The sequence below is a fragment of the Staurois parvus genome, unplaced genomic scaffold (genome assembly GCF_062004578.1).
Source record: "Staurois parvus isolate SC_StPar_1 unplaced genomic scaffold, SC_StPar_1.0 ptg000226l, whole genome shotgun sequence".
Classification (NCBI taxonomy): Eukaryota; Metazoa; Chordata; class Amphibia; order Anura; family Ranidae; genus Staurois; species Staurois parvus.
The window spans coordinates 5,507,581-5,526,956 of NW_028318022.1; the positions used below are offsets into that span (position 1 = coordinate 5,507,581).

The window sequence follows — 19,376 nt, forward strand, 5'->3', positions numbered from 1 at the left end:
TTATATACAGTGTGTGGCATCTCTCTTAATTAGAAGGAATGCTCCGGAGGGAACATCAAGGAAAAGGTAAAGGTACACCCTTTTATCGAACTCAAACACATGTGCACGCTTGTTTTATACTCGTCTACTTAAAGCCTGAAAGTGCTTATTTCTGATGTGCTGAGAAAACAGATGTTGTCCAAAATTACACACAAAACAACAACCCCACAGAGAAAACAGGCGACTGAAAAAGGCTTGGTACAGAAAATCTGCTTAACAGATGCTTGAGGGATGCGATTTCTTACACTTGAGTTTGAAGCCAGATTTTAAATATCAGAGAAAACAGTGTTTGTCATCTATTGTACATTGTGGAATGCTACCAATGTGTTCAAGAATATGATAGTTTCATGTATAGAGCAGCAGTGGAGTTTTCAATACCCCATAGTTAAAACATGTGAAGATAAGGCATGCTGAAGTTGAAAAACTTGTGTAGGACATAAGAACATAAGCCACTTATGTGGAAAGAATTGCATATTCATGTTATAGCTTGGAGACAATCCTTCTTTATAATACTGGAGACAACAGAAAGTCCTCCTACTGTATATGTACCTGAACATATCTGAGGCTTTCAGGTCTTGCTACTATTTATGTATCTCTCACTCAAAACTAAAAATTCATCCAACCATAGTGCAGTCTGTATGCATACTTTGTTTAGCAAATTTGCATTTTACACCTTCATTTAAAATGAACCTCAGGGTGCACCACCCTCAGATGCATTTTGAAATTTTGAAATGCGAGGGTTTTTTTTTTTAAATAATTTTTAAAATGAAAGTATGGAATACACTATGATTGGATGTGTTTTATTTTTAAATGATTGAGGAGGAAGCAAAAAGATGGAGCAGATGTAAGAACCAAGAACCTGATCCTAGTTGCTGGGAAAAAGTGTTTGACCTTAATTTTGTAACATAAGTTCCATCTTGGAAGATGAACAGGTTTGCAATTTGAGGTGATGGTGCAATATCTTATCACTTAAATGTGGTAAAGCATTGCACCAGTGATTAGTAGATCGCTGATGCCACGCAGGTCACCAGTAGACCTAGCAGTGTATCTGCTTGCTTATACCTGATATGGGAAAGCCAATACATACTGATGGGAAGTATCAATGAACTACCATAGTGCCATGGTAGTTCATTGACAACTACAGAACTTGTAGTTTCCCATTCACAGAACAGTGTGAACGAGTGACATGGTCAGGCAGGTGGGCCGGTCCAGTGTGGTCCTTTTGTAACATATTACACCCTGAATATGGATGTAACATGTTATAAAAGGTGATCCTTTAACTTTTCTCTACGAGCTGCCAGCTATCTAGCAAAAAGGATTCAGATGGCTGGAAAACCACCTGAAAACCTTAAGACAGCTAGAAATTATTCTAAAGGGTCTCCATTTTCAGAAAATGTATATTTATACACAGGGGTTCTGTGGGACAATATATAGCACTGCTCAGCCACTAAAAAACGTGCTCCTTTTCCCCCCATATATGTAGGCTGTGCAGAGCATGTCAACAAAAACACCTTGGTGCTTGGGCATGACATTGGAAGCGCTCCTCCATTGACCACTCAGACTCATTCAAAATGGGCTCTCTCTTCTACTAGAGGGAGAGAGTACAGGGTGCATGTGTGCAGTGTAAACAAGCAGAAGCGGCTGCTGGAGGCACACTTCTAATGTGCAGGAAAGGCGAACTAATTTTGGAAGTAAAATTAAGGCCTAAAATGTGCATTTTAATATTTTAAACGTTCCAGCAGCAAAAGCACCAAAGCATAACTTTTTTTCTATTTCTCATTAGGAAGAGTTTCTTTCACTTCCTGTTGTGTTGACAAAACAGGAAGTAAAAATATCTTTTAAAAGCAAGGAGAAATCTCTTAGACAATTGTGGCTGGAATAAGTTTCCCCATTGAACGATTTATCTTTATTCCTGTTCTGGAGACAACTTAACCCTTTCCTACTCTCCCCCTCCCACCCAAAAAAAAAAAAAAAATTGGCATTAGATACACTTTAATTCAAGGAACTTCAGGGAGGGTATTTATATTTCTGTGACAGTGCTAAGCAACCCGCAGATAAACCTTATTGTATAGCTATAAATCTCACCATGGGTCTGTAATTACTTCAAATACTGTACATGTGTATCTCTTAGATTGTAAGCTCCAAGGAGCAGGGCCCTCCTATCCCTCTTGTATTGAACTGTATTGTTGCTATATTGTCTCCCATTATATTGTAAAGCGCTGAGCAAACTGTTGGCGCTATATAAATCCTGTATAATAATAATATTAATAATATCTGATTCTTAGTACCAAACCTTCTCTTTGCTGTCAACACTTCCTACAAGTACCTTCCACTGCTCAGCAGCACAATGTCCCTCTCCTTGCTGCCTTTCACCAGTTCCCATACATATCCCAAGCACTGCTTAGGGGCACATGTACCTGCACATTGTCCCTATCACTACATTACTTTCTTTTTACATCTGTATTATTTAGAACTCTGAAGCACAATGTCCTTTTCTTTTATGCCACTTATCCCCTGTATGTACCAGCCATTGTTCAACAGCAAACTGTTCCTGTCACTGCCAAATTAAAGCAGTATTAAAGTCAAATGTATTATATTGCAGCTTACCAATTCTTAGATGTGGTGGCTGCAATAGTTTTTGTTATTTTTATTTTCACCTGGTGATCTAGGCTTGTAAATCTGTTATTTTGCTCTTTCTATAACAGACCAAGCTGCTGAGCAAAAGTGGTCATTAGAGGGTTGTGACAAACAATTTAACACTGACAATCTATTTATCTATTTCTGTAAAACCTTTATCCATATAGTTACATCGTTGGTAATATTCAATAAAGACACCAGTCCATCCAGTTCAACCCGTGTGGGTGGGTGTGTGTCTGTTCATGTTAAAACTCATATTGCTGTAAATTATGTTCTCTAAGAAGCGCATCCAAGAGTTTTTTGAAACTATCAATACTTCCCACTGACACCACCAATTGTGGAAGTGAGTTCTACAATCTTAACGCTCTGACAGTGAAAAACTTCCTACGCAGTTGAAGGTTAAACCACTTTTCCTTCAGTTTCAATGAGTGGCCCCGTGTCTCTCATACTCCCTGAGACTGAATAGTTTATTCTTAATGCCAGAATCACCATTGAGGTATTTGTATATTGCTATCATATCTCCTCTCAAGCATCTTTTCTCCAGGGAAAATAGGTTTAATGTTTGTAGTCGTTCCTCATAACTGAGGATTTTATCTCTTTGAGTAAATCCCCTTTTTAATGCATGCTAATATCCTGCTGGCTTTGCTTTCTGCAGCTTGGCATTGCATGCCATTGCTGAGTTTGTCATCTACTAGGATCCCCAGATCTTTTTCTGTCCTGGACTCCTCCAGAGCTTCTCCCCCTAGCGAGTAACTTGCATTCATATTTTTAGCCCCCAAGTGCATTGCTTTACATTTTTCAATATTAAAATTCATTAGTCATGTATCTGCCCACCCTTTAACCACTTGCCAACCGCGCTATAGCAGAATGTCGGCTACAGCGCGTTTGTCCAGTTCAGGGAGTGCGTCATATGACGTCCTCCCAGAACGCACCCCCGGGGGCCCGCACCCAGCGATCTCCGTGGCCAATCTCAATGGCCTTTTACCACATGATCAGCTGTGTCCATTGACACAGCAGATCCCCAGTAAATGCAGTTGCCAGTTATTGGCTGCACTTTCCTCACGCTGTCACAGGATGGAAATAAGTGGAATGTTATGCAATGGCCAAGTCCATCACCTGACTTGAATCCGATTGAGCATGCATTTCACTTGCTGAAGACAAAACTGAAGGGAAAATGCCCCAAGAACAAGCAGGAACTGAAGACAGTTGCAGTAGAGGCCTGGCAGAGCATCACCAGCGTCTAGTGATGTCTATGCGTTCCAGACTTCAGGCTGTAATTGACTGAAAAGGATTTGCAACCAAGTATTAAAAATTGAAAGTTTGATTTATGAATATTATTATGTCCCATTACTTTTGGTCCCTTAACAAGTGGGAGGCACATATGCAAATGGTTGTAATTCCTACACTGTTCACCTGATTTGGATGTAAATACCCTCAAATTAAAGCTGACAGTCTGCAGTTAAAGCACATCTTGTTTGTTTCATTTCAAATCCATTGTGGTGGTGTATAGAGCCAAAAATGTTAGAATTGTGTCGATGTCCCAATATTTATGGACCTGACTGTATGCTATTATTACTACCCTTTGGACACGCCACTGTAACCAGTTTTCTGTCCATATACAAACCCTACGGTCTATGCCTACAGACCTTAGTTTGTAAATTAACCATCTACAGGGGACTGTATCAAATTCTTTTGCAAAATTTAGATACACCAAATCCACAGGTCTTCCATTATCTAGATGGCAACTCACTTCCTTGTAGAATGTTACCAGATTGGTTTGGCAAGAACAGCCATTCGTAAATACATGCTGATTACTACCAATGGTATGGTTTTCCTCAGCAAATTTTTGGATATGGTCACTTATCATCCCCGCCACTAGTTTACATACTATTGATGTTAGACTGTTTCCAGAAATATATCTCTGCCCTTTTTAAATATATCATATATATTGCCAAAAGGAAAGAAAAAAAAATGTGAAATTCAGCAGAATAGTGTACCTTACACAGCCAACACTTATCCAGTAAGTAACACCTCTACTGTTTTTCTTTGCTTCTTATAAACACTGTATATACCAAGCACTGATTAGAAGCACAATATCAATTATATCCTGCCAAGAGTATCCAAAAGTGTTCCGCAAAAGGATAAAAGACAAAACAATTACTCACTAAGCTGAAATAAACATGTGTCCTCCTGGTCATATTAGTACCCTCATTCTTTCAGTGTAACAAAACACTGCCTGCTTCCTACCCACTTTCACAGCTCTTTTCTATCATTACTTTCAAACTCCTATGTCAGTAAAACCAGATACCTCAGACTGGAACAGATGATAGGGGAACTGTGGAATAATCTGTTCATCAACACCACTCACAGGGACACAGAAAATCCAAACTTATCCTTGTTAAATGTTATAGTTTAATGGCACTAAAAATGGCTGAATAAAATAACTGGGTGGATGCATTCTCTAAACTGACTGAAGCCAGACAGTGATTTTTATACCTGATCAAAGTGTGTTCTTGAAATAAATGAAGTGAGTGAATTTAATCTTTAAGTGGAACTACACTGCGTCTAAATGCCACAAACCAAAAACACTATTTAATTCATTTTAAAAAGTCAAAGCAAACTCAGCCATCCATCCATGTCTCCATGTTTTATTTTGCTGAGAAATCACTTTGAAAAACATCCCCTAGCATTTCTAGTCATGGCCATCTTGAGTAAGGGCAGAGGATTTATGTAGCAATTACTTCCTGGAATCCATATGCCCTTAGCTCAGGCACTCAGGCAGGAGGGTGTGCTTACCTCACTAAACCCCTGCTCCCCTCCTGAAGACTCCTGGGATGTATGACATTATTTGCCTAGGCATGGAAACCGGGAAGTAACTGAAGGAATGTAAAGAACAGTTTCACACTACAGAAACCATAGATGCGTTTCTGCATGCCCGTTTTGTATGTGTTTTATATGTGTTCCAGTGCAGTTTTCCCCTTTTTTTCCACTGTAAAAAACCTTGTGTGTGCTTGCTTCGGCAGCACATATACTAAAATTGGAACAATAAAGAGATTAGCATGGCTACTGCGCAAGGATGACACGCAAATTCTTGATGCGCTCAATTAAATAAAAAAACCTTCTGTGTGTAGCAGCCCCCCTGAATACTTACCTGAGCCCCAACATGATCCAACGATGTCCACTAGAGCCTTAGTTCTCCGTAACTCCGTAATCCTGATTGGCTGAGGAAGCAGCAAGAGCCATTGGCTCCCACTGATGTCAATCACAGCCAGTGCGCCAATCAGCAGAGGGAGGTGGCAAGCCGAGCCATGGCTTTGTGTATGAACACACAGAGCAGCGGCTCGGGAGCACCCGACAGTAGGGAGCGGCCAGGAGTCCTTGCAGAAATAAAATGAACTGGACTGCATGTGGTGTGAACCGACCCTAAGGCTACGTTCATACTAGCCTTGTTAACAAGTGGCAGACAGGCGTTTGGGGAGCGTTTTTACCGTTTCCCAAACGCCTGGGAAAATCCTGCACATTGCAGCACATGGTGCTGTTCAAACGGGAGCGTTAGCGTCATGGCAAAACGGATGCCTCTGGTCGAGTCAGGAGGAGTTGAAGCCTCCTATTCAAGTCTATGGTGCTGCTCCGCAAACGCCGGGCGGTTGCGGAGCGTTAACACCATTCAAACTTCATTATAGGCATTTGGGAGGCGCAAACGCCTATCAACTGCCGCTAAACCGCGCATGCAGCGTTTGCGGAGCGTTAAAAACACTCTGCAAATGCCAGACCAATGCTTGTCAAACACTATAGGGGCGTTTGGCAAGAGTTGGAAAAACAGTGTGAACGAGCCCTGAAACAAGTAAATATAAAATACCTTCCTATCTACAGTATCTACTAAAGCTAGCAGTGTAAGGATTCAAAATAGTCAATGTTGACCAAGAGAGGGAAGCTCTAGTTTAAAAAAAAAAATTAAAAAAAGTTTATCACCATTAAAGGGTTTTGCTTTTTTACTATGAATTGTATTAAGTCTAACAGACAAAACTTATTTTAGTTTTGGACAGAGTGGAGAGGGATTCGAAAACCTGCTATGTCTGCCCCTGTTAGGGAAAATCCCTAATTTTAGGCTGTATAGGTAACAGATCAAATCAAGAAGGCAAGAATGCATGTTTCAGGCAAGCAGATAACCCTTGTAGCAGCAACAGCACTCGATACGGGACTTTTTTTTTAAAATGTACCCACTTGAGCACTAGCTTGTATTACCTGGCCATTTTTCAGTTTTCAGCGTTATGGTAGCTTGACTGACAACGCATTAAAAGTAAAAATGTTTAGGCTTTAGAAGCACTTTATAAATATTCTTTATAATTATTCTGTAGTTGTTTACCAAACTGACCCAAATTATAGCTTTACAAAAAATGTTTCTATATCAAGCACTTTTGATTGCGGAATGAAAATCACCTGTCACAGCTGGCACACTTTGATGCAAAAACAAATTATTCAACGATTGGCACAAATTTTGTTCGGTATTCAAACTCGTCTATGGCCAGATTTAGCCTGTATAATAACAGTTAAAGCACAACTAAACCCATCAAAAACAGTTACAGTACCAATACACTGGGATTGCTGTCACATTTACTTGTGCTTTCAACCAAACTGTCAAACCATCAATGGCTGATGTTATAACTGATCATATGTTCAACACTATGGCAGTTTGAGATTCTTGGCTGAAAATGATAGGAGGGTTTAGTTCTGCTTTAACCACTTGCCCTTCAGAGGATTTACCCCCTTCCTGATAAGACCATTGTTTGTGATACGGCGCTGAGTTACTTTAACTGACAATTGCACGGTCATGCAATGCTACACCCAAATGAAATTTACGTCCTTTTATTCCCCACAAATAGAGCTTTCTTTTGGTGGCATTTGTTCACCTCTGCGGTTATTAATTTTTGTGCTAGAACAAAAAAAAACAAAAAAAAGACCACTAATTTTGAGATAATAAACAATATTTTGTACTTTTTACTATTATACATGTCCAGTAAAAAAAATGTAAACAATCAAATTTCATCATCAATTTAGACCAAAATGTATTCTGCTACATGTCTTTGCTAAAAAAAAATCCCAATACATATAAATTATTTGGTTTATGTGAACGTTATAGCATCTACAAATGGCGGTATATATACTGGAACTTTTTTTTTTTTATATACTAGTCATGGAGGCCATCAGTGACTTATAGCGGGACTGCAGCAGGCATGCTGACACTGGGGGGAACTGACTGTCACCCCCAGTTCACATATATGCGGCCGTGCGGGCCGTGTTTTGCGTGGGCACGAGAGCCCATTCATTGGACCTTGGTTCCCAGTACAGTTGCATTTTCCAGTGTGGGCGGTGTACCATTAGAACTAATGGCACCTGCCCGTGGGACTGCATTCCTCTGTGCGGGTGGTACGGTTGCATGCATTTTCGTGCAGATCAGCAGCAGCAGCACCACCCGCACAGATGTGAACCTAGCCTCAGTCCTAACAAAAAGCACTGACATTGTACTAATGACACTGGGCAGGAAGGGGTTAACATCTGGGGCAATCAAAGGGTTAACTGTGTGCTTTACACTGTTAGCACACTGTTTTGTATGGCTCTGCTATGCAGAGCCATACAAAGCAGTGTGCAGAAGCTGACAGGGGAGAGATGTGTATTGTTTACATACAGGTCTCTCCCCCATCTTTGATATACGATGATTGCTGGGTGCCGGCGGGGAATCACCGACCGGGTCCCGGTGATCGATAGGTGAGGCTGCCAATGGTGGCGCGGGTAGGGCACGCGCCCCCTACCTGAAAATGCAAACTCACGTATATATACACACGTGAATACACATGTATATACACACCCCTGCCGCCCTGTAACAGTATTTCTGCTATAGAGCGGCGGGAAAGCAGTTAATAACAGTCATAACACAAATAAGATATAAAAAAACAAAACTAATGCAGGCCATAGACGGGTTGTGTAGCAGCCGAATTTTCGTCCGCACGCAAAAATCGGGCGATATTCACTTCGTTAGTGGGGCAATGCCGTCTGCCTTTTTTCGCGGATCTTCTCGTTTATTTGTATCGGTCATGCTGGAAAATCCATAAAAAATGGACGTTTTTCATAGACATTGGTGGCAGCATCGGCAACGACCGATTTTTCGTTTATCGCCGACAATTCGGCCCATCTATGGCCTGCATTATGCCTGCTCACATGACTAGTACAGAAGGGATGGTTATGTAGTGTTAGCCAACAGGGCAGTGGTGACCACTTACCTTTGTCAGAGACCCTTATGCCCCAACATTGGTCACATACAGCAAGTGAGCTTCTGAGTTGTGACCCAAGAACATCTTACTGTGAACTATGGTAAGAATTTGTACTTTTTCTTTTGTTTCACTTTATGTTATAGTAAAATGCTTTATTAGTTCAATATACTGTAGGTCCACTTTATGTTCTTCTAAGAAAATAAGAAATTGTACATGACATACTATGCCCGAACAAGCTATGAACTTGCACTCTTACAGTTAGTAATATGGAAAAATAAAGGTTTTACACCCTTTCCTTAGGGAACCTCGCCCATCTAGATCTCAGAAATAAACTTTCACATAGCTTTTTTTCCCCATGCTTTAAAATGATGAACGGTGTGGAACTATGGTTATTATTTTTATATCTCCCCCCTCTCGGTAATTTTTTTTCCCCCAATATCTACATACCCTCCTCATTGGAGTTCCATTTTCAGATAGGATACTAAGCTTACGTTATTTTTTTTTCATCTTGCTAAAAGCATCAGATTCCAACCTGAAAGTGATATTAAACCCAAATGCTAACATTTATTATATATACAGGTTACCAATTCTTAGATGTGATGGCTGCATTAGTTTTCTTTTTTAGGCTTTTTTCTTCTATTTTCACCTGGTGCTCTGGCCAGAAGGTCAATTGTTTTTCAACAGAACAAGCTCTCCTTCAAATGCAGCCGCTAAGAGTGTTGAGACAAACCATTTACCACTGATGGGATGCTTAGAACGATTAGCTTTTATTTATTCATGTAAAACCTTTATCCCAATAGGAAAAAAAAAAACTGTTGCTGTAAACTGTTTGTGTAATAGCAGTGTGAGCTGAAGTTTGGCTTCAAATTGTTAGTGTATGTGAATCTGTTAGTAAGCAGCAGGGTACCGAGCACAGCGATTCTGCCACCAAGCATTCCAGGGGGCATACCAGTGCACATGTGCTGAGCAACGTACCAGTATGTCGCTTAGCCTGCTTGTAGTAAATGTACTATGGTTGGGTGGCAAGTGGGTAATATATGGAATTCAGTATATTAAACCCATTTAGTGTCATTTTGTAAAACATGTTATAATGAAAAAAAGTAATTACACATTCACAAGTCAGTACAACAATCTCTAATACAGTGGAATCATATTACACGTCATCTTCATAGCAGAACAAAAAAAAATGCACAAAAGGGGTCACCTTATTAAGAGATAAGCAAACAGAGAAAAAGAAAAAAAAAAAAAAAAAAAAGAAGGAGAAAACCCCATTCAAACAGAACAAAACATATACAACCTGTAAAGGCCCAAGAACTCACAGCCCTTTACCCCAACAGTTAAACCTCCCACTTACTGTATACTGTACCCCTTAAAGTGTTACTGCACCCAGGACTCTGCATTCACTATATCTGGCCTCCCACAGTACACAGCACATGGAAGTGCAATTATTTTAGTAAATATAAACTGCTAAATACCTTTTCTCAGCAGTTAGAGCAGTCTTGTGACTTCTATCAGTGTCCAGCAGAGCACTGGTTGAGGCTTGTAGAAGAAGTTTTCGTTTTGCTCTAGGAGGATGCAGAACCCCTGACCTCTGTCTGGACAGTGCTTATTGCCCCTGTGCTGACCACATGCACTTTCCCAAGAAAAATAAAAACTTTAGCAATACACACCAAACTAAGCATGTGCAGAGTGACTCTGCACAATATGTTTTATCAGAAGATAAGAGGGGGACACTGGAAGAAGGGGAGGATCACACAAGTCAGCGTCAAACAGCCTTTTTACATAATGCAGACGATTAACCCCTTACGTTCCACAGTGAGTATAACCAGCATGCTTTACTGCATTTAGAGACTGACCTTACTGTTGGGGGTTTAGTAACACTTTAATGCCATTGTTTTACCCTGGGTAAGGGTATTTCAACCTATATATGGCCTATATATATTATTTCCTGAGTTCTGTGGTATTAAAGAGTCAACTAGGCTGTGGGGTACCAATTATACTAACAGGACATGAAGAGGCAAGATATACAAATATATTCTGGCACAGGGTCAGAAATCAAAGATACCTTTATTTATATTGGTCTCCACATTCAGGGTAATTTTTGTCCTTTAAACCTTTTCATGAGTGCAATACATCTTTACAAATGCAATTACACAGTCAAGTTGAAAAAAAAAACACCAGTACTTCCACCAATAGTTAAAAAAAAAAAGAAATAGAAAACCTCCATATTCAGAATCATAAACCTACAGTTGATCCAGAGGAAGGCAGAAACCCTATAAAGCATGATCAATTTGCGTCACAAGGGGAAATAAGTTCCTCCCAGATCCCTCAAGATCTATGCAGCATAGCAATAGGAATGTGCAAATCTGTGGGGTTGATTTACTGAAGGCAAATAGAGTGTGCACTTTGCAAGTGCAGTTGCACTCATTTATGCCAGAGCTTAGTGAATGATGTGAAGCTCTGCAGGTTCCCATCATCCATTTATGTTCAAGCAAAAAAAATATTGTCTTTTTCTTTTCCTTGGACCTGATTGGGTATTCTGTATAACCTGAAGCTTCACCAAATCCACAAAGCTCTGGGGAAATTGAGTGCAACTGCACTTGCAAACTGTACAGCCTACTTGCTTTAGTAAATCAAACCTTGTGTCCTCCTAGTTTTCAAACCTGCTGTCAATCAGAAATAGTGATGGGCCGAACAACTCCCTGTTCGGTTCATGGTCGAACATAACGAACGTTCGACCGTGAACTTCGAACAGACGAGACAATTCACTAAGCGGTATCTTACCACATCTGAGTATGAGGTAAGATACATTAATGTTTTCAGTAGCTGTGCAGTATAGGTTGTCAGCGGGATTCCCCGCTGACAGCTGAATGCAAAAAGAATTGCAGGCATTACCTGGCAATCAAACAATTTTGGTTTTTTTTTTAAAGGTGTGGGGTCCTCCCCCTCATCAATACCAAGCCCTTTGACTCTTTTATGGATTTTGAGGGGAACCACCAAGCCAAAATTAAAAAAACAAAAAAAACTCGCACACACACACAATGGTGTGGGCACCCCCCCCAAATCCATACCAGACCCTTATCCGAGCATGCAGGCCAGCAGGTCAGGAAAGAAGGGGGGATGATTGAGCACCCCCCCTCCTGAACCATAGCAGGCCACATGTCCTCAACTTGGGGGGGAGTGCTTTGGGGCAGGGGAAGGCTTGTCCCTCAAAGCACCTGGTCCCCATGTTGATTCGATGGAGACAAGGGCTTCTTCCAGTGGTTGTGGGGATCTGCAGGCGAGAGGCATATTGGAATCTGAAAGCCGCCTTTAACAAGGGGGCCCCCAGATCCCCCCCCATTTGAATGAGTATGGGGTATATGGTACCGCTACTCATTCACAAAAAAAAAAAAAAAGGTGTAGTGCTAAAAAGGACAGTAGACAAGTCTTTGAAAAGTCCTTTATTGAAAACAAATATTAAAAAAAAAACGTACCCCGAGGTACATAGATCCCACATCAATTACAATGCCCGCAGCCACCGCTGACTCAAAAAACAAACAAAAAACGCTCTGCTCTCTACGCTGGCTCCTGCCGTCTGCCAGCTGTGCCGGGATGACAGTTCTTAAATACTGTGATGGTGTCACATGAAAGAAGGGTCACCCCTGCCCTCTTATGACATCATCATGCGCTGTGATTGGCTCAGATGCATTGCTTTGGCCAATCACAATGCACGGTCAGGGCGCAGTGAATTGTGCGGCGAGGCGGGTGAACAGCCTGCAGAATACCCGTACCATTCGTGCTGAATGCCCTTACTGATGTTCAAGTCAAACTACCATTCGACTCAAACATATAGCCCAACACTAATCAGAAAAAATTGTGTTATTCTCAAGTAAAAACAGTAATAAACCCAAAACCAAAAACGTAATCTATTGCAGCTTACCAGTCATTAGATGTGGTAGCTGCATTAGTTTTCTTGTTTTTAGGCTTCGTTCCCTGATGATCTGGCCAGTAACACACCTCCTGTATTAGAGCACAGGGGTAGCCTAAGACAGCACCATTTATCAGTCTGGGGGGGGGGAGGAAAGTGTTAGATGGACTAGCAGATTTAGATACACTAAACACAATGAATTTAATACTAAGGTTTTACATATATAAATATATAAAAGCTGATAATTTTATGCACCTGCCATTAAGTGGTATTAAACCTAAATCCAAAAATGTAATATATTACAGTGCACAAATTCTTAGATGTGGTGGCTGCATTTGTTGTCTTTTTTTTAGGCTTTTTCATCTGGTTTCATCAGGTGATCTGGCCACTAATACACCTCCTGTATTACTCTGGATGAATGAGCACAGGAGGCACAGCAGACAGCAGCATTATCAGTCTGGGGGGAGGGGGTGGGGGAGTAGAAAACTAAAAAAATTGAAGCCAAACTCCAGATCACACTTTATAATCAGTTACAGCAAACAGGTTTTTTTGTCCTTTTGGGTTAAAGGTTTTCCATAAATAAATAAAAGCTAAACAATGTAAGTATCCATACCAGGATTAAATGGTTTGTCCCATCCCTATAAACGGATACATCTGGAAGAGAAGTTTTTCTTTTGAAAAAACAATAGACTTACTGGCTGGATCACCAGGAGAAAATAACGGAAAGAAAGCCTAAAAAGAAAACGAATGCATCCATCACAAGAATGGGTAAGCTGCAATATAATAGATGTTTGATTTGGGGTTTAATAGCACTTTAATTGATGCATGCCAACACTGCTAAACTTGGTCTGGACAACAACGTTTAAAAAACGAAGGGGTAAATATATTAAAGACCAAGAGAAAATTTTACTGATATTTTTTTCATTATTTTAATTAGCATGTATATTTCTTATGTCTCTGTCCAACTAGGGAATAAAGGGATGTTCTTATCCTAATTTTTTTTCATATCCTAAAATATGACACACTTTAGATACATTAAAACAGATGGGACAAAACAAAAACAGGAAAGTGAAAGAAATTCATGCAAATAACTATAGTGATGAATTGCATGAAGGGATAAGGGAATGCATGGTGTCCCACTTGAGCATTCACATTACAAACAATGGGGTATACATTCTTCAGTGGTGTGTTCCTATAGCAACCAGTACAAGATTCCAGCCCTACACACAATATGGTGCTTATATCTTTGTGGTGACAAAGATTCTCAATTGTATTGCTAATCACTAATATAAATAAAGCTGTACAAGTTAATTCCCGATACTTCTGCTTCTTCTGAGAAACCTTATTTAAACTCTTTCACACGATTACATTATCCTAAATAAATAATTGATCAACAAACATCTCAAACTTTTATGAGCAACAAAAAAAAAAAAAAGAAAAAGTTACTGCTTCTCCAAAAAAAAATTAAAGTGGTTGTAAGGTTCTAAAGGCTTAAGGTTTTTTACCGCCATGCATTGTATGCATGAAAGTAAAAAATCTTTACCCTAGGTTCACACCTAAGCGTTTTCTGCATCGTTTTGCATTTTTCAGAAGCACAGTACAGTCCATTTAACATGATTGCCTATGGGGACATGTTCATATCTCCGCGTTTTCACCCAGTGCCTTTTTTGGAAATGGTCTGGGACATTTTTTTAATGCAAAAAGTTGCGTTTTTGGTGCTATAGACTTGAATGGAAACACTGCAAAAAAGCATGTAGTGCATTTTTGCCATGTGTTTGATGCGTTTTACATTTTAAATCTGCCCAGCAACAAGAAAATTTTTAAAAAAGTGAAAAAAAAACCCAAAACACATAAAAAAGTGTAAAAGACACAGGTGCAAAAACGCAAAACGCAAAACAAAACAGAATGCAGAAACGGGTCAAACGCAACCTGCATAGGTGTGAACCTAGCCTCAGTGTGCAGCTCCCCCAGCAGGCCCCCTTAATACTTACCTGAGCCCGTTCTCGATCCAGCGATGTGCACAAGAGTCAAGGCTCCCCCGCGACTCTCCTCATTGGCTTCCGCTGCTGTCAAACATAGCCAGTCTGGAGGGAATGGGGGGGGGGGGCAAGACTGAGCCATGCTCTGTGTGTCCCATAGATACACAGAGGCGACTTGGGAGCGAGCACACACAAGTGCCCCCACAGCAAGTGGCTTGCTCTAGGTGCACTCGGCAAGGAGAAGGGGCCAGAAGTGCTGGAGAAGAGGAGGATCTGGGCTGCTCTGTGCAAAACCAAGAAAAAAAAAATGAGACTTTAGAGTCACTTTATAGTGGTGTTGAAACTGCTAGAAGTCCATATGTACAACAAATATGTAAATAATAAATCACCATTTTGTATTTTATATATTGAAAATATTTATTTTCCAGCAGACAAAAACATCTCGGACCACAGGAAAAGAAAAAAGAAAAGAAACCCAGTAAGGCCTCTTGTCTAGCTGTCAGCAAAAACTGTCCAAAATGTTGCACTCGGTGGGCGACATGCATGCCGAATCCAACCCATTCAAGTGAATAAGGAAGTGCTGAAAAAGCCCCACAACTGCGTGCAATGTACACAGTTGTGGCTCATTTTTTTCTAGTGAAAATTGGGTTAAACAACCAGTGAGGAGGTTTCACATCACCTCCTTACAGCCTGTCAATCGCCTCTAAAAAGTGATCCAAGTGTAGACCACTCTTCAGAGGAGCAGTGGGATTAGACGCTGTTCTAAACCTAGCCTATACAATACATATTTTTTAATTTATCGCTCTCAACATAAAACATTCCCAAGCATGTAGCATCTTTAATATTTTCACCAATTCAAAATGGAGATAGGAGGCACCCTTGATCAGTTGTAATTCAAACTGAGACAATCATTTATTCTAATTTTTATAAAACGGATCCTGATATAGAATTTAAGCTGATTTAATAAATGTGAAGCCAAAATGACATTTTCCATCAAAGGTTTTTTAGCTGCATCTAGAAATAATATCACTAGCTTGCATATTATCTCGAGATATTTGTACATTAAAAAATACTTAGCCCTTTACCCCCAACAGTTAACCTAATCCTATCAGTTAAACCTCCCACTTATACTTTACCCCTTAAAGTGGTACTAAACCCAGGACCCGGCATTCACTAGATCTGGTCTCCCACAGTACACACAACATGGAAGTGCAATTATTTTAGTAAATGTAAACTCATCAGCAGTTAGAGCAGTCTTGTGACTCATATCCTTGTCCAGCCGAGCACTGGTTAAAGCTTGTAGGAGGAGTTTTCATTCTGCTCTAGGAAAAACGCAGGACCCCTGACCTCTGTCTGGGCAGTGCTGATTGGCCCTGTGCTGATCACATGCACTCAGTGGTGTATTTAGGTTTCGTGCTGCCCTAGGCAACACAAAAATTGGCTCCCCTCTGCCCCACGAAGAGAGCCTGACATTGACCGACAACACCCCAGGCCCCCAACCCTTCCCGAGAGAGTCTTTTACTACCACTGCCCCCCATACACTGGCAAATGCCCCCCAACTCCAGCAAGAGATAAGACACCACCTTTACAGCTCAAGACATCCCTTGGAACAAGAGTTGGGCTCTGGATACACCATTAGTAGACCTCAGTCTCTCAGATCTCTGTGCTGTGTGTGTCCCTTCTTCCTTTCCTTCTTTCTTTCTTTACTACCCCCCTGAAAAAAAGCTGCTGCCCCCTGAAAAATGCTGCCCTAGGCAAATGCCTTGTTTGCCTTGTGGTAAATACACCCCTGCATGCACTCCAAGAAAAAACTCCCTAGCAATACACACCAAACTGAGCATGTGCAGAGTGATGCCACGCGATAGGTCTTATCAGGAGAGAAGAGGGGGACACCGGAAGATGGGGAGGATCAGAGAAGTCAGGATCAAACAGCGTTTTTACACAGTGCAGAGGATTAACCCCTTAGGTTCCACAGCGAGTATAACAAGCATACTTTACTGCATATACAGACTGATTTTACTGTTGTGGGTTTAGTAACACTTTAACCCCTCAATGACCAGAAGCTATTGAAGCTGTCCAGAAAAAAAGTTTGCAGTGGCAGTACATCTTTGTTAACGTGAAAATAACTCAATGACTAATTTGTATAGTTAAATATTTTTTACATCATTCTTAGGCCATATAAGGGATTTATTTGGCTTTTTTTAAACAAATACCCTGCTTGCGTGCCTATGTTTTTATTATAAATTGACAAATGGACAAAAAAGTGTTAACATAATTCTGTTATTTTACAAATTTCTTAACAGTTCTTTATCATTAGAAAAAAAAACTGTTTTATATAACCTGGTGACAGTTAAAGTTTTTAGCTATTTGTAATCGGCTGACATGGTGATCAAATGATTAGGAACCATGCAGAATACCTGGAATGTACAGCATATTCTCAGAAAGCAAGCATTTTGGGTTATCAATATACACTATAAATTGTAGGGTAACTGTATGTTTAAAGAAAACAAAGTAAACAATAAAATACTATCTAACCTCTGCCATTCCTTAGTTGCCCTGTGCAGCCTGCTTCCAGTTCTTACAGCTTTCAGTACAGCTGATCTTGTATCAAATGCCTGGCAGAGTCTGGAAGCTGAAGCCCACAGAGAAAAACTGGCAGCTGACTTCAGCTTGCGGATGTTGCCTGACACTTGTTACATAAGGAGTCATTTATGGGAACAGTTTTGTATTCATTGTTTGCAAAGCAGCCCATGGTACGCCTGATCCTACTTTTTTAAGTTTACAAAAATCACATTTGGGTCCCCCCCCCACACACACTTTGTTTAGTCAAAGGTGATGGAATGCTATTCCTATTTTTCACTACCCCAGCTTTCAGCGCAGTTCCCAACCTCCACTTAAGCTGTGTTTTATAGGTAGGCCCTCCAAAGTCCTCAAGTGCAATGCAGACCCACTGATCCTACACTATATGTAATGATATCAAGGAAAAGCTTCAGTAATGGATACTGGAACAGGCAGGGAGGAAAAGCTGTGGAAGTGAGAACCAAGGTAATTCTTTCTATTACATGCCACCTACATTAAATGAACATTTGACCCTTAAAATACAGGGGCTCAAATATTTTTTTAAGCTGACCACATTTAAGCTGTTCTCATATACAAATATCCATTCAACAAACAGAATTGTTAACATCTCGGATTCTCCATTGTTAGAAAATGCAGCCTTACTTCCCAAGGATTACCTAATATTTATTATTTACTTCTATCCTTTTTGTAAGTGCAAAATTGTCAGGTTCATTAAAGCCATCCTGTCTCTTTTCTGAGCTCAGTGCTGATAACACACATTAAAACACCCTTTGGGGACCCCTAGTAATGATCAGGCACTCTTTAGTCTCACAGTGGGAACCATATCTATAACAAGGGACAATGTGGTTCTACTCATATCCATGGCAAAAATGTTGACAGCAACAGAAACAACTTCTATCATTAGCATCAGCTTAAGCATATTAAACGGTTTTAATGTTTTCATTTGACTGTTCTAAGGATATCACAACCAATACATTTAAAAAAAAAATGTTTATTGTCTAGCAGAGCAAAGGACAACAGAGTCTATCAGAATATAATAGTCCATCTTACCTGGTTTTCACATTAATCTTGTAAGCCATTGTAAAATTGCTAAAAATGTTGGAAGCTTACTTTTGTGTCATCCATTCCTTTCGGATCTTACAGAGAGTCCGTGTATCTATACATTGATATAATGAGCATATATCTAATCCCACAAACACAATGCTTTACCAACCATATTTGTACTTTCAACAGTTTAAAGAAGTATACAAACACACCAAGATACTCCATCTAAACTCCTTCAAACTAAAACTCCATCAAACTAAACTCCATCAATAAATATGAACTACTTTCAATCCTTATGCTGCTAGCCTTAGTAAATGGTTGCAATGGTGCTTCCATTGAAGTCTATGGGACCCAAGAAGTGCAGCACAAGCATTTTTTGTCTGAACATTTCACAGTTTAACATTATATTGATTATACGAGTATAAAAACGAAGTATATATGATTCTTTTTTTTTTTTTTTTTTTTTTTTTTAATTAAAGCAATTTTACTTTTTAATTAGAGTTATGGGTCGGTAATCCAAAGACAGCCCTTAGCCTCACCCACATATTATTATTATTATACAGGATTTATATAGCGCCAACAGTTTGCTCAGCGCTTTACAATATAACGGGAGACAATACAGCAACAATACATTTCAATACAAGAGGGTTAGGAGGGCCTGATCCTGGGAGCTTACAATCTAGGAGATACATACACACCCCTCACTTCCTACATTTCTCATTAAAATAATGTAGGACTTGGTTTTTTCCTGTGTGCATACAACATGTGTTGGCAGTTTATGTTGTCCCCTGCACCTGGAAACAGCACATTTTTCCACAAAAACTGATGGAATCATTGGGACTAAAATAATAATTTTAACAAAAAGTAAGCCATTAATTTAAAAAAATACTGATTAGTTTAATTGAGCATAGAGAGTGT

General features: G+C 40.0%; 1 protein-coding gene and 1 non-coding gene across 5 annotated transcripts in view; one reads left to right on the top strand and one right to left on the bottom strand.

The window, feature by feature from the left end:
* Positions 1 to 19,376, bottom strand: part of ARHGEF10 (Rho guanine nucleotide exchange factor 10) — a 199,537-nt gene that overhangs the window by 167,291 nt on the left and 12,870 nt on the right. Inside the window, exon 1 of one of the 4 annotated variants that reach the window (XM_089679525.1) lies at positions 17,370 to 17,388. The exons of the other annotated variants lie outside the window; for them this stretch is intronic. The gene's annotated coding sequence lies outside the window, so the exon portion shown is untranslated. Of the gene's footprint in view, positions 1 to 17,369; positions 17,389 to 19,376 lie in introns of those variants that run through there. 4 annotated transcript variants of the gene reach the window in all.
* On the top strand, positions 5,684 to 5,787 carry LOC149460545 (U6 spliceosomal RNA). Its single transcript, XR_016313054.1, has one exon. It is a non-coding gene; the product is annotated as a U6 spliceosomal RNA (small nuclear RNA).